The following is a 15,329-nucleotide window of genomic DNA, read 5'->3' as shown; positions in this document are numbered from 1 at the left end:
CTTCTTCAGTCCCTTGATTCAAATTTTCAGTAGCCCCAGCAATTTACTCCCGCCTCTACAGCCCTCGCAATCTCAAAAATATCTGCTCGCCCTTGATCCAAATTTTCAGTAGCCCCGCCTTGTTACTCCCGCCTAGTAAAATTTTCCGTTGCCGCGGTGTTTCCTCAAACACAACCTCCGCTCACACAGACACACACAACCTCCGCTCACACAGACACACACAACCCTCGAAACCATTGGTAGGTCGCCGCCATCGCCGGCGCCTCCATCCTCAACCTCTGCCTGTGTGTCGGGGAGCTCGAGTAGCCAATGGCCAAAAAGAGGTTTATCGCAGCCTTTTCGCCCGACGCCGGCGAGGTGGCCGCCGAGGTGTCCCCGTCGTCCTCCGCGGGCCCGATCCGCCGTCGCCGGTCCCCCGATCCGCCCGCCGCCGCGCCCTACGCGTTCGAGGACTTCCCCGTCCTCCCCCGGACTCGGCAACTGATGAAGTCCTACCTCGGGGTACGGCAGCGGCGGTGGGGGACGTGGGTCGCTGAGATTACAGATCGAGAGACCCACACCCGCCGGTGGCTTGGTAGCTTCCACACGGCCGAGCTCACGGCCATGGAGTACGACCGCTGGCAGGTCCGCTACCACGGCGCGGCGGCTAGGCTCAATTTCCCCTTCGGCACACGTCCGATCCACCTTGTTCCGCCGGAGCCAGGGGAGCGGGAGGACCACGAGGCGTGGGAGCGTCTCAAGGCCGAGGCCGCCGACAAGGCCTACATGCAAGAGCTCCGCCAGCAGCACCTGGAGCTCGTGGAGGTGGAGCGGGCGATCTTTGCCGGCACGGAGGGTGGCGAGGTTATCACGCTCTCCTCCGATGACGAGGTCGACGGCGGCGAGGACGGCGGCACGGAGGGCGGCGAGGTTATCGCGCTCTCCTCTGATGACGAGGTCAAAGGCGGCGGCGACGGTGGCGTGGAGGGCGTCAAGGTGGGCACCCAGGACGAGGAGATCAACGTCGACGAGTGGAGGAGTGCCTTCCCCAACGATCCTGACGACGGTACTGGCCCGGACCCGGCTCGCGGCACACCGTACATGACGAGGAAGGATTGGCTCGACCTCTACTTCGACCGAAAGTAGTTTAGCTTAGTTGAAATTTATGTTTTATGTTCGGTTATGCCAAACTACCTATTTTTATGTTTGAATGCATGCTACTTTCGGTTGAACCTGCTTTGAACTTGATCAAATTGAATTTTACAACCTTAAGTTTAGGGGATCGACTAGAAAAGGCCGAAAACTGTTGGAGTATATCTATATCCACTAAGGGTTTTAGTCCTTTAACTTTTTAAGGATCGCCTAGATATGTCCTTATGACTTGATGATTTCAGCTCTTCACAATGTGATGCTCTATATGTGCAACTATTTGCTGTGCAGTTCAATTTCATCAATAACAGTTTCAACAATACCACTATGAATTACGATATTTGGTTGTTGTTAAGGATATTGCAGTTAACATGCCTTTTCGTTTTTCAATTGTTGTTTAGCAACATGCATTGTACTGAATGACTAAATATGCAATCCCAGGCTACATAGCAACAAGGAAGAGTGTTATCTTAATGTTCTGATGATGTCTAGATATACATGTAATAAAATCTTATATAATGGGATGGATGGAATTTTGCACTACATCATTTTTCAATTGTTGTTTAGCTTCTAATATTAACTTGGTGCTTTTAGGTACATTTATCATTGCCAAATATCCACACATCGACCCTTTTTGCACATGAGGCAATGAGATATTCATGAACCAGCATCAAGTGAGGAAACTGATAAAGATTGTTACTAAAATGGGTCAAAAGATGTCAATCGAACTATTTTTTTACACTTTAAGCAAGACAACAGTGAACTGCAGGATGGTAAGTAAGAACCCTGTAGCCTTCTTTTTACAGCCCGTAATGAGTTGTGTTAGATGACAATATCTGAATCTTTTTTCTTTTGAAGTGGATCCTGAAGCAGTTTACTCAAAATTACCTCTCAAACTACATGATTGGCGACCGGCCAACACAAGGGGTTGGACTAGAGTCCTGCATGCCTTCCGCATCCAGGAGAGCACAATAGGGCCATTCCGCTTCACCTTGTTCAGCAACTGGAATGTCTGTCGCCTCTTTCTTTACAATATGTAATAGTACAAGTATAGAACCCTGGTACATCATTCTTTATTTGGTGCTTATGTAATTCTTAAACATATGTACCTGTGAATCGAATAATGCATTGGTTGTTTGAACCTGATGGATATGAATAAAGCTATAGCCTACTTTCAAGTTTAAATTAGGTACAATTTTAAATAGCAGCAATTAAATTAGGGAGAAATTACGTTGTGCAGGTCATTACGGCACACACGCTTGGTAAAACACAAACGTTTGCGATATACACCATAATCTGAGACGATTCACACAGAGGAAACGTGTGCAAGCATGCACACAGCTGCCGTTCGCAAAGCGTGTGTGATGTCAGACACTATTACATACGGTGCGGGAAAACTAAATGTGTGTGATTGTCTACCTATCATACACGGTTTATAATCATGAACTGTTTGTGATGTGCCAGGCATCGTAAATCTCCCGTGCCTGGAATCTGCCTAGAAAGCTCCCGTGCCTAGAATCTGCCTGGTTTTAGGCAAAACCACAAAACTCCGACTGCGATGGCAATGCAAGAACAAACGAGTAGCAAGGATGAAGTGTTTGGGATATTCGAGATATCGGAAACGGTTATATAGGGACAACTGTATGCATCAAGGCTCCCTATCCCCGACGGTTTCTGGGTTGTGTGGGAAGTACCCCCTATCCCCCACTCACATGGCGATGGTTCCAAATGCCGTCGCGGAAAGGGGTAAAAAAACCGTTTGTTTAGGACCGACATGCACCAGTGTTGGTAGGAAAAGACCATCGCTCGTCCCGGCCGCCACTCATAAGGAAGGCAATCAAAGAACGCCTCATGCTTCAAATTTGTCACACAACGGTTACCATACATGCATGCTATGGGACTTGCAAACCTCAACACAATTATTTCCCAATTTCACAATTACTCAACTAGCAAATATTACCATCTTTATATCTCAAAACAATTATCAAGTATCAAACTTCTCATAGTATTTAACGCACTCTATATGAAAGTTTTTATTATACCCATCTTGGATGCCTATCATATTAGGACTAATTTTATAGCCAAAGCAAATTACCATGTTGTTCTAAAAGACTCTCAAAATAATATAAGTGAAGCATGAGAGATCAAATGATTTCTATAAAATAAAACCACCACCGTGCTCTAATAGGATATAAGTGAAGCACTAGAGCAAAGGACAAACTACACCAAAAGATATAAGTGAAGATCAATGAGAGTAGTCGAATAATTATGTAACTATGTGAAGACTCTCTAACATTTAAGAATTTCAGATCTCAGGATATTATTCAAACAGCAAGCAAAGCTAAATAAAATAAATTGACGCTCCAAGAAAAACACATATCATGTGGTGAATAAAAATATAGCTCCAAGTAAAGTTGCCGATAAACGGAGACGAAAGAGGGGATGCCATCTGGGGCATCCCCAAGCTTAGGCTTTTGGTTGTCCATGAATATTACCTTGGGGTGCCTTCGGCATCCCCAAGCTTAGGCTCTTGCCACTCCTTATTCTATAATCCATCGAATCTTTACCCAAAACTTGAAAACTTCACAACAGAAAACTCAACAGAAAACTCATAAGCTCTGTTAGTATAAGAAAATAAATCACCACTTAGGTACTGTTGTGAACTCATTCTAAATTCGTATTGGTGTTATATCTACTGTATTCCGACTTCTCTATGGTTCATACCCTCCGATACTACTCATAAATTCATCAAAATAAGCAAACAACCCATAGAAAACAGAATCTGTCAAAAACAAAACAGTCTATAGTAATCTGATTTGTTCGAATACTTCTGGAACTCCAAAAATTCTGAAAACCTAGGACAACCTGGATAATTTGTATATTTATCTACTTCAAAAAGAATTAGCATTTTGTCACGTTCTGGTGAATTTTAACAATTATTGCCCTAAGCACAAAGTTTCTGTCCTTTTCAGCAAAATGAAACAACTATCACCCAAGAAGATCCTATTGGTTCTACTTGGCACAAACACTAATTAAAACATAAACCACATCTAACAGAGACTAGATAGATTATTTATTACTAAACAGAAGTAAAAAGCAAAGAACAAAAATAAAATTGGGTTGCCTCCCAACTAGCGCTAACGTTTAACGCCCCTAGCTAGGCATGATGATTTCAATGATGCTCACATAAAAGATAAGAATTGAAACATAAAGAGAGCATCATGTAGAATATGACTAGCACATTTAATTCTAACCCACTTCCTATGCATAGGGATTTTGTGAGCAAACAACTTATGGGAACAGTAATCACCTAGCATAGGAAGGCAAAACAAGCATAACTTCAAGATTTTCAACACATAGAGAGGAAACTTGATATTATTGCAATTCCTACAAGCATATATTCCTCCCTCATAATAATTTTTAGTAGCATCATGAATTAATTCAACAATATAACTATCACATAAAAGCACTATTTTCATGATGCACAAACATATAATTTTTATTACGCTCCACATAAGCAAATTTCTTCTCGTGAATAGTGTCGTGGAATTGTCACGGCAGATGTCCTTAGCGTGAGGACTTAGTCGTGAGGCCAGCGCATCTATGTAGTAGCTTGAGAGGGGTTGATTGGGATGAGAGACGCAGGGCGGATCAACGCACAAGACAAGGGTTTAGACAGCTTCGGGCCCCGGGAAACATCATCCGGTAACAACCCTACGTGCTGTTTGAGGCTAGGTCTCATTATGATCACGGGAGAGTCGCCGGCTCCGGCTCTCGGTGTTTAGCCCTAGAGATTATTTCTTGTTGCCCTGTCCCTCTTTGGGGTGCCCTGCCCCTCCTTATATAAGTTAGAGGGGCGGGTTACATGTGGAGTCCTAGTAGGACTAGGACTAGTCTATCTTCTCTTACAAGTTAATTACAAGTCCGGGTCTTGCTTCCTCGTAAAGGAAATATTCGTCATCCCTTTCTTCTTAAGCCGGCCCACCATAACATGAGCCGACCTTCTGGGCCTTGGGCCTAGTCTTCTATCTGACCCGCCGTCGGGGTCATCTGTGAGTCGTCAGGCTCGTGAGTCGTCGGTCAGTGAGCCGCCAGACCCGTGAGTCGCCAGTCCTCCGGCGGGTCACGGTGAAGTGCCAAGTCCGGCCGGGTCATACCGCGGGGTATATCCCCGACATTAGCCCCCAGTTTAATTTGGATTCATCCATGTTAAACTGATCCTGTAAAATAAACACAAGAACAAACTTGATAGGTTGTGCTCCGGGTTAAATATTTTCCTGAACCGGCACCTGATCATCTTTGAGTCCTTGACATTTTCTCCTGGAATACCCGGGTCAATAGGCCAGCTTCATAACCCATTTGCTGATATTGGCTCTTGTAAATAAAGAATCCATTTGAATTGGCTTTCAATGCTCTGACTTGACAAAAATATTAGTCTCTGAAATATTCAACTGATATCCAACCGGCTTGAAGATGTAGAACTTGCCGGTTTATGATTACCACCATTGTCGGGTTATAAAAGCTGATAATTCCGGGTCATGATTGTTGCCAACCCTGGTTCATGATTATTGATGACGCTGGGTTGTAGACACAGGGTCATAATGATTGGTGACGCCGGGTCAATCTGGTTTTGCTCAAAACAAAGAATTTGAAAATATTTCTTCGATAATAATATAATACCTGTAGCCCCTAAGTCTTGAGTAGAACAAAGTGATGGCTTAAGACTTGCTTCAATATAAATGTTGCCACTTTGAAGAAATCCATATTGTTCATCTCAGTCACTAGTAAAAACTGAATACTCCATATTATGTAGCCCCCAAGTGCCGGGTTGTCATGCTTGCAGCAACCTGGGACTTGTAATTGCCTCATGCTCATATAAACTTCAACCAGCGTAGCCCCCAAGGGCCGGGTCATTATGCAATAATGAGCAGGGACTTTTGTAAATATGATCATGTAAACTTGACCAGCAACGTGTAGCCCCCAAGGGCCGGGTCAGTAAGATATTACCGAGCTGGGACTTTGTATATGATTCATTGATAACAACAGTATATGATGTAATCTCCACCATGGGGCTTGAACCCACGTCCACAAGGTTAAGACCTTTGTACTCTACCAACTGAATAGTGGATCTTTCAATATAATGGATTAAGGCTTGTGTACCTCGAATTTTCGACAGGAGCAATTGGTAGCCCCTAAGGGCCGGCTCATTTAGAATGTGATGAGTCGGGTCTTCAATAAGTTGAGCAAAAAAAATGACTTTGCATTAGCCCCCAAGTGCCGGGTTGTAAGCCTGCAGCGACTCGGGACTATTCCTTCCATTGTAGAATAAATCATATCCATTGATAAAATAATAGCCATTGCGCTGAAGCGACTTTGAAAACCTCAATCATAATATTATTTTCTGATAACCATAATAAAAATCCAGCCATGTTGGCTATTAAAGATTTGACTAACCCGGTTTGAAAACCTCAATCATTCAAATCCTAATGAAAATCCAGCCAAGCTTGGCTATTTAAAGATTTCAAATACCTTATCTGTTGACAAGTAAATCCAGAGTTTAAATACCCGGCGGCTCTTGGCCGATAGCGATTTATTACGCCTCCATTGTAAGCCGGAATTTTTATAACCCGACTATTTATAGCCTTCAAAAATTGATAACCCTTTTGAGGCACCAATTTCAATCTTTGATGATGGGCTTGAACTTGATCATTTATGTAAGTCATAGCCCTGTAAATCCTGCACATAGTTTAAACAACATATGCCCTGGCGACTTAACGTTAAAAGCCAGGGCGGGTAACCACCCAAATGTAGTCTTATCCTGCACACAAGTAGATCACAAGATCCCTTGGCGGTTTACCGCAGGGCGGGTCATAATATCTCACATATAACCACTGTGATATTGAATTTGTACTGCCGGTTTACATGACCTGTACAGTAAGGGTGATAACCCAATCTTTAGAAATCAAGACTTCCAAATGTTATGATTGTCATATGATGGCGACTTATCATCCAAAGTCAAACCGGGTTAAATAGCAACCACTCATATATACTTTAGATATGATCAAAAGAGCTTCAAATAAAACCCAAAAACTGTTTGCAAAAAGAGACTTCAAAAATTTTGAGGCTTCTGATTCGAATACGATCAGAAAACCGTCCCAAAGGGGTTAAGCTAAGATTCGAATACGATCATATAGCCCCCAGTGGCTTTGGCGTTGCCGATCAAGAGGGTACCGACAGCTATGTTCTCTTTGGTTCGAATACGACCTATGTTTGAACAGGAAGCCCCCAAATGACCTTGAGAGTTGTTTAACGACGCTGATTCAAATACGATCCACGTCGGTTCCCAAAAGGGGTTGAGCTATGATTCGAATACGATCAAGAAGCCCCCTAGTGAGCTCGGCAGTGTGCCGATCAAGAGGGTACCGACAGCTATTTTCTCTTTGGTTCGAATACGACCTATGTTTGAACAGGAAGCCCCCAAGTGATCATAAGAATATTTAACGACTCTGATTCGAATACGATCAGGGTCACACCAAAAGGGTTAAGCTAAATTCGAATACGATCAGCTCCCAATGGTTATTAAAGCAGGATACCTATATTTGAGTTGTGCTTTGTAACAGACTCTCTTTGGTCCCTTTAATTTTTCCTGAGAACTCAAACTTTGCGAGAGATAACTTCTTTTTGAACCGGAAATTTGTAAACCGGATATAGAGAGCTCCAAAGCTTTGTAAGATATAAATTTACCTTGAGCCGGATGTTTGACCCGGATTTGAGAGCTTCAAAACTTTGCGGGAGAGAGATATCTCTTGAACCGGATTTTAAACCGGAATCTTTATTTTGAACCGGCAATTTTCTGATGGCCTTTTAATTGTTCATCAATATGGCAGTAGCCTCAGGAACCGGGTTATCATTCCCTCCAACGACCCGGAGTTCTTGAATGCATTGAAACCGACCAATGATGCCGAGTCCTATCATTGTAGCCCCCGAGTCTCAAGACGACTCGAGGAGTTGGCTTTGAGATTCTCCATATTGACCATAGCATAAGGGGTATATCATTGGTGTTGACAGCGCGATGTGAATCCACAGAAGGTTGAGGTGACTGCGGCGGTTATAAATGATCCCGTATGAGTCGTGTCAGCAACTCGGCCAATGGTTCCTTCCAACTGGATGTTTTGAAGTTAAGCAAACTGTAGTGGCGGCGACTTGTGCGCATGCCCATTGAGCCGTCCAATGCCGACGGCGGCTAATAACACATGACAATTTTCCTCCAAGCTGTTGGAAGAAAAACCGGGCTTCCCAAGCAGTGACTTGCTCATATTCAATAATCCGCTCATGCAGACAGGTGCAGTCCTGGTGTGTCGATGTAGACCCGGCCGCAATAGACAGATGGAAATGACGTCTCGAGGCGTCGGAGGCAGCTCAAACAGATGAACCGGCTGCGGCATTGCAAACCGGCGCAAGCGAGTCAACCATGTTTGTCTTGACGTAGTGAACACATGTCCTGCATCAACAATAGTGCAGACCAAGGCAAAGATAAACTGCTCTTTGACAAAAATACTATGTGTTAAGAACAAACTTGGATGAATATCACCTGATTCGCCCAGGCAACAGATGAGCTGGCCACGGCACTGTAAGCCGGTGCGGACGAGAGAGAGTCGGCAGTGGCGTTGTAAGCCGGTGCGAACGAGAAAGAGTCGGCAATGGCATTGGAAACGGCACGGACGCAGGCAAGTCGGCCATAGGCACGGATAGTGAGTCAGTCGCGTGTGTTGATGTAGCGGGGGTGGCAACTTGCGCAGGACGAGCGCTAGTGCAAAAATAATATTTGTTTACGCCCTTTTTGTGACACCTTTTTGTAAGAAATAATGGCCCTGCGAAAAAATATCTGGGAACAAATAATTGTTCTTTGATGAAAATATGTGTTAATAAAAAACCTGACTTAGAGGGATATCACCTGGTATTTTTATGTGATGTCGAGCCAGCCTTCATAACAAGGCAACCAGAAAGATGAGTTGGCAATTATAGTGAACCGGACGAGATGAAATTCTTGATGAGTATCACCGGTCGGCCGGTCCATTGCTTCCTTCATGGACCACGCTGGTAAATCGTATCCTTGATCTCACGTTGAGTAAGTAGCACCAGTAGCTGATGTCTTTTGTCTTGATCAACGTGGAAACAACAGCGTCCACAACAAAAGCCAGAGAAAGGAACCCATGAACCTGGAGATTCTCCTTCCCCTGCCTCATGTGAGCAGTTTTCCAAGTGCGCACAATTAATCTGACACTTCATCGGGCATTTTTCAACATCTTCCTTCAGAAAGTTAGCTTCACCCATCACAGAGCTATGTTTACTTTTTGCCTCATCCAACTGTACTGGTTTATGTAGTGTGTTTTGCAACTCTGATGCATTTTGCTTTCGGCGGCCTGGAGCAGCAGCGTAAGCCGGCACGGCTCACGGCTGGAGCTAGGCGACTCAGCGGGCGGACCAGAAGGGGCGGCTCAGTGCACCTCCATGGTGATGGCCGCTCGGACCGTGGCGGCTCCGTCAAGGGCAGGCAGATCTAGAAGCGGGGCAGCTTGATGCGTGATGGTGGAGATGGCAGTGCCGACCCGACGCTCGACGGCGGAGGCGGCTTGTCGGCGGCGTGGCAAACCATGGCAGCAGCTTGAAGGCGCCGGCGGCTTGCAGGCCACGGCGGATGGAAGCAGCGCGAGGTCGGTTTGACCCGGAGGCAGCGCGGCGAGGCAGAGCAGGTAGCTGCGGTGGCAGAGGCGTCCGAGTTCTGCACGACGACCGCATACGTCTCCGGGTCGTGGTGGATTTGACCAATTAACATCCAGGTCGTTTTTCCTCTGGATCGTGGACTCCTTTTTTCCTTCTTTTTTAAATCCAAGCGCCTACCATGACCATTGCCTACCGGTAGGAAGTAGAACTCTGATTTGAATATGGTAGTGCTCTAAATAATGCAGCTTTGATCCTTGTGCTCATCAAGCAGTAGTGCAATGATTAATGGAATCGTCTTTTAGCTTTTGGACTAGCTTCTGGACTTTGTAATCTCTCCGTTTGCGGTTCTCCCTAAGATTGAGCCAGAAATTCTATTCAATTGTTGCCTGCCAGTCCTCAGCCGATCACCGCATGTAATTAGCCGGTATTCATAGCAGTACTGGTACTCGATCTGACCTCCACTTGGTTTATCTTTGTATCCACGAGGACTAGCAGTATTAAACGGCCTCTGGACTTGAGCCTGTAATCCAGTTGCAGTAACTTACGGAACTTGGCGGGTCTGACCGCGAAAACCTTTTGTCCGTTTCAATGGAAAACTATGACTTGACAGCTTGCAGATTCAGCGAAACCAATCTCCCACCGGTTTGGACAGATCGTCTTGCGTTGGCGGCGCACAAACGCAAAACCCTAATTTCTTTAATCTCAATCTCGTATGTTGCTCCGACTGCTTACCACGGAGACGATGTGTATACTTCTGCGCCGGTTCTCTTTCATCCAGAACATCACGATCTTCTCGATCCCGGAAGAGATCCCTCCAAGAACTCATCACCACCGTGCGCCAGCCCCACGGTGGGCGCCAACTGTCGTGGAATTGTCACGGCAGATGTCCTTAGCGTGAGGAATTAGTCGTGAGGCCAGCGCATCTATGTAGTAGCTTGAGAGGGGTTGATTGGGATGAGAGACGCAGGGCGGATCAACGCACAAGACAAGGGTTTAGACAGCTTCGGGCCCCGGGAAACATCATCCGGTAACAACCCTACGTGCTGTTTGAGGCTAGGTCTCATTATGATCACGGGAGAGTCGCCGGCTCCGGCTCTCGGTGTTTAGCCCTAGAGATTATTTCTTGTTGCCCTGTCCCTCTTTGGGGTGCCCTGCCCCTCCTTATATAAGTTAGAGGGGCGGGTTACATGTGGAGTCCTAGTAGGACTAGGACTAGTCTATCTTCTCTTACAAGTTAATTACAAGTCCGGGTCTTGCTTCCTCGTAAAGGAAATATTCGTCATCCCTTTCTTCTTAAGCCGGCCAACCATAACATGAGCCGGCCTTCTGGGCCTTGGGCCTAGTCTTCTATCTGACCCACCGTCGGGGTCATCCGTGAGTCGTTAGGCTCGTGAGTCGTCGGTCAGTGAGCCGCCAGACCCGTGAGTCGCCAGTCCTCCGGCGGGTCACGGTGAAGCGCCAAGTCCGGCCGGGTCATACTTCCGGCCGGGTCATACCGCGGGGTATATCCCCGACAAATAGTAGTGGGAGCAAACTCAACAAAATAACTATCATGTGAGGCACAATCCAATTGAAAATTAAAATCAAGATGACAAGTTTCATGGTTATCATTATTCTTTATACCATACATGTCATCACAATAATCATCATAAATAGGAGGCATGCTATCATCAAAATAAATATTGTCATCAAAACTTGGGGGACTAAAAATATCATCTTTATCAAACATAGCATCCCCAAGCTTGTGGCCTTGCATATCATTAGCATCATGGGTATTCAAAGAATTCATACAAACAACATTGCAATCATGCTCATCATTCACATATTTTATGCCAAGCATTCTATGTAATTCTTCTTCTAGTCATTGAGCACAATTTTCCTTCCCATCATTTTCACGAAAGCCATTAAAATGATGAAGGATATGAGGAACCCTCAATTCCATTTTTTAGTTTTATTTTATAAACTAAACTTGTGATAAAACAAGAAACTAAAATATTTGATTGCAAGATCTAAAGATATAACTTCAAGCACTCACCTCCCCGGCAACGGCGCCAGAAAAGAGCTTAGTTGATGGGGTGTTAGTGTCGCTTACCCACCCTCCCCGGCAACGGCGCCAGAAATTGCTTGATGTCTACTACACAATCTTTTTCTTGTAGACGTCGTTGGGCCTCCAAATGCAGAGGTTTGTAGGACAGTAGCAAATTTGACTCAAGTGGATGACCTAAGGTTTATCAATCCGTGGGAGGCGTAGGATGAAGATGGTCTCTCTCAGGCAACCCTGCAACCAAATAATAAAGAGTCTCTTGTGTCCCCAACACACCCAATACAATGGTAAATTGTATAGGTGCACTAGTTCGGTGAAGAGATGGTGATACAAGTGCAATATGGATGGTAGATATAGGTTTTTGTAATCTGAAAATATAAAAATAGCGAGGTAACTACTGATAAAAGTGAGCACAAACGGTATTGCAATGCTTCGAAACAAGGCCTAGGGTTCATGCTTTCACTAGTGCAAGTTCTCTCAACAATAATAGCATAATTAGATCATATAACAATCCCTCAACATGCAACAAAGAGTCACTCCAAAGTCACTAGAGATTATTGTAGGGTACGAAACCACCTCAAAGTTATCATTTCTGATCGATCTATTCAAGAGTCCGTAGTAAAATAACACGAAGCTATTCTTTCCGTTCGATCTACCCTAGAGTTCATACTAAAATAACACCTTAAGACACACATCAACCAAAACCCTAATGTCACCTAGATACTCCATTGTCACCACAAGTATGCGTGGGCATGATCATACGATATGCATCACACAATCTCAAATTCTTCTATTCAACCAACACAAAGAACTTCAAAGAGTGCCCCAAAGTTTCTACCAGAGAGTCAGGATGAAAATGTGTGCCAACCCCTATGCGTAGATTCCCAAGGTCACGGAACCCGCAAGTTGATCACCAAAACATACATTAAGTGAATCAATAGAATACCCCATTATCACCACGGGTATCCCACACAAGACATACATCAAGTGTTTTCAAATCCTTAAAGACTCAATCCGATAAGATAACTTCAAAGGGAAAACTCAATCCATTACAAGAGATAGAGGGGGAGAAACATCATAAGATCCAACTATAATAGCAAAGCTCACGATACATCAAGATCGTGCCAAATCAAGAACACGAGAGAGAGATATCAAACACATAGCTACTAGTACATACCCTTAGCCCCGAGGGTGAACTACTCCCTCCTCATCGTGGAGAGCACCGGGATGATGAAGATGGCCACCAGTGAGGGATCCCCCCTCCGGCAGGGTGGCGGAACAGGGTCCCGATTGGTTTTTCGTGGCTACAGAGGCTTGCGGCGGCGGAACTCCCGATCTAGGTTATGTTCTGGGGTTTCTATATTTATAGGGACTTTTGGCGTCAGGAACAAGTCAGGGGGGTCTCCGAGGCGGCCACGAGGTAGGGGGGCGCGCCCCCACCCTCGTGGGTGCCTCGGGACTCTTCTGGTCCATCTCTGATACTCCGTGGGCTTCTTCTGGTCCAAAAATAATCTCCGTGAATTTTCAGGTTAATTGGACTCCGTTTGATTTTCCTTTTGTACGATACTCAAAAATAAGGAAAAAAACAGAAACTGGCACTAGGCTCTAGGTTAATAGGTTAGTCCAAAAAATCATATAAAATAGCATATAAATGCCTATAAAACATCCAAGATTGATAATATAATAGCATGGAACAATCAAAAATTATAGATACGTTGGAGACGTATCAGTGTCTAGATTGGATCTGGTTATTCTGGACTCTGCGGCGGCTGGATGAATATTTCGTCGACTCCCGTAGGGTTTTTGGAATATTGGGGTATTTATAGAGCAAAGAGGCGGTCCGGGGGGCACCCGAGGTGGGCACAACCCACCAGGGCGCGCCTGGGCCTCCTAGCGCGCCCTGGTGGGTTGTGCTCCCCTCGGGGGACCCCCAAGGTGCAGCCAGGGCACATTACGTTCCTTCTGGTCCATAAAAATTCTCCGTGAAGTTTCGTTGCATTTGGACTCCGTCTGATATTGACTTCCTCCGGTGTAAAAAACATGCAGAAAACAACAACTAGCACTTGGCACTATGTCAACAGGTTAGTACCAAAAAATGATATAAAATGATTATAAAACATCAAAGATTGATAATATAACAACATGGAACAATAAAAAATTATAGATACGTTGGAGACGTATCAACCGCACATGGCACCAACACGACACGAGTTTCGTCTGCCTCGTGTGCAGTCGGGTGAGTTGTCCAAGTATAGACACATAACCAGGCCCTCCTTGGTATCTGCACCTCGACTTATGCGCAAAGAAATTAGGATCGGAGGTAGTACTACTTTGATGAGTCGCGTCAACTCGCACAAGTATGCAACACTTCCTGAACAAACAAGCATATAAGCTGTTATACTTCTTACCCAAAGGATCTTTATATCCAACAGACATAAAATATCCGTTCGACTGTTGGAAATTACTTTAACTACTGACCTGATGTCGAAATAATTTCTGCATCTCCACCAAAACCCACCATCTCGTAAGCTAAAGTAGACCGAGCGAACCCCTATATTAGCATATTACTAAGATAAACAGAAGGCACTGTAGAATCATTTAGGAGGTGAGCTTGTCAATTTGAATGTGGAGGGACACTGTCCTCGACAACCCAACCCTGTTCAGCAGCTTGGGCGGAACTATGAACAAGGCCAGCTCCTGCACGTCGATGCCGCCGGGATCCTTGCTGCTTGTCACCTCCGTTTCCACCTTGACAACGTCGGTCCTGCCTTTGGGCTCCTGCCCCTCCGCTGCCATGGAGGCCATGGACCAGAGGGGGAACTCTCCTCCCATCTAGAGGGGAGGCCAAGGAATAAGAAGAAGGAGGGGGGATCTGTCCCCCTCTCTCTCGGTGGCGCTGTGACGTCCGGATAATTAGGCTACAGTAATTCCCTGCTAATGATGCCACATCATCATGATTACTATTAATAAACTCGCGTTGATCCAATCCCGTTCGAATTCAAATTCTAAATCAAGTCAAACGGCAAAAGTTTTCAAACGTTCAAACTAAAATGTTTGCGATATTGTATAAATTCCCCTGACCTTTGTCAAGTTGAACCAACTCAAATTGACTCACAAATAAATTCCTAGGATTTCAATAAGTGGTCCAAAGGCTTCTAAATTGGCCTTTTCAAATAAAGCAAACCTTCTCAACCTTTGCAAATGCCTCAAAAACTTTGTGCAGCCCTAGGTTATTGTATATCATTTTTGTGCAAAGTTTGAGCTTCGACAAAAATCAATCACTAATTAATCTAAATAAGAATACTAGCAGTTTTGTTAAATAAAAATAAAATGGAAAGACCCCCCCATTGACCGGCCCAGCTAGCCAACCGTCCGGCCCAGCTAGCAAACTGGCCGGCACAGTCAACCAGCCCCCCGGTCTCCTTCTCTCTCT

Source organism: Aegilops tauschii, chromosome 6, assembly GCF_002575655.3.
Source record: "Aegilops tauschii subsp. strangulata cultivar AL8/78 chromosome 6, Aet v6.0, whole genome shotgun sequence".
NCBI classification, from domain to species: Eukaryota; Viridiplantae; Streptophyta; class Magnoliopsida; order Poales; family Poaceae; genus Aegilops; species Aegilops tauschii.
This window is presented reverse-complemented; position numbering follows the sequence as displayed.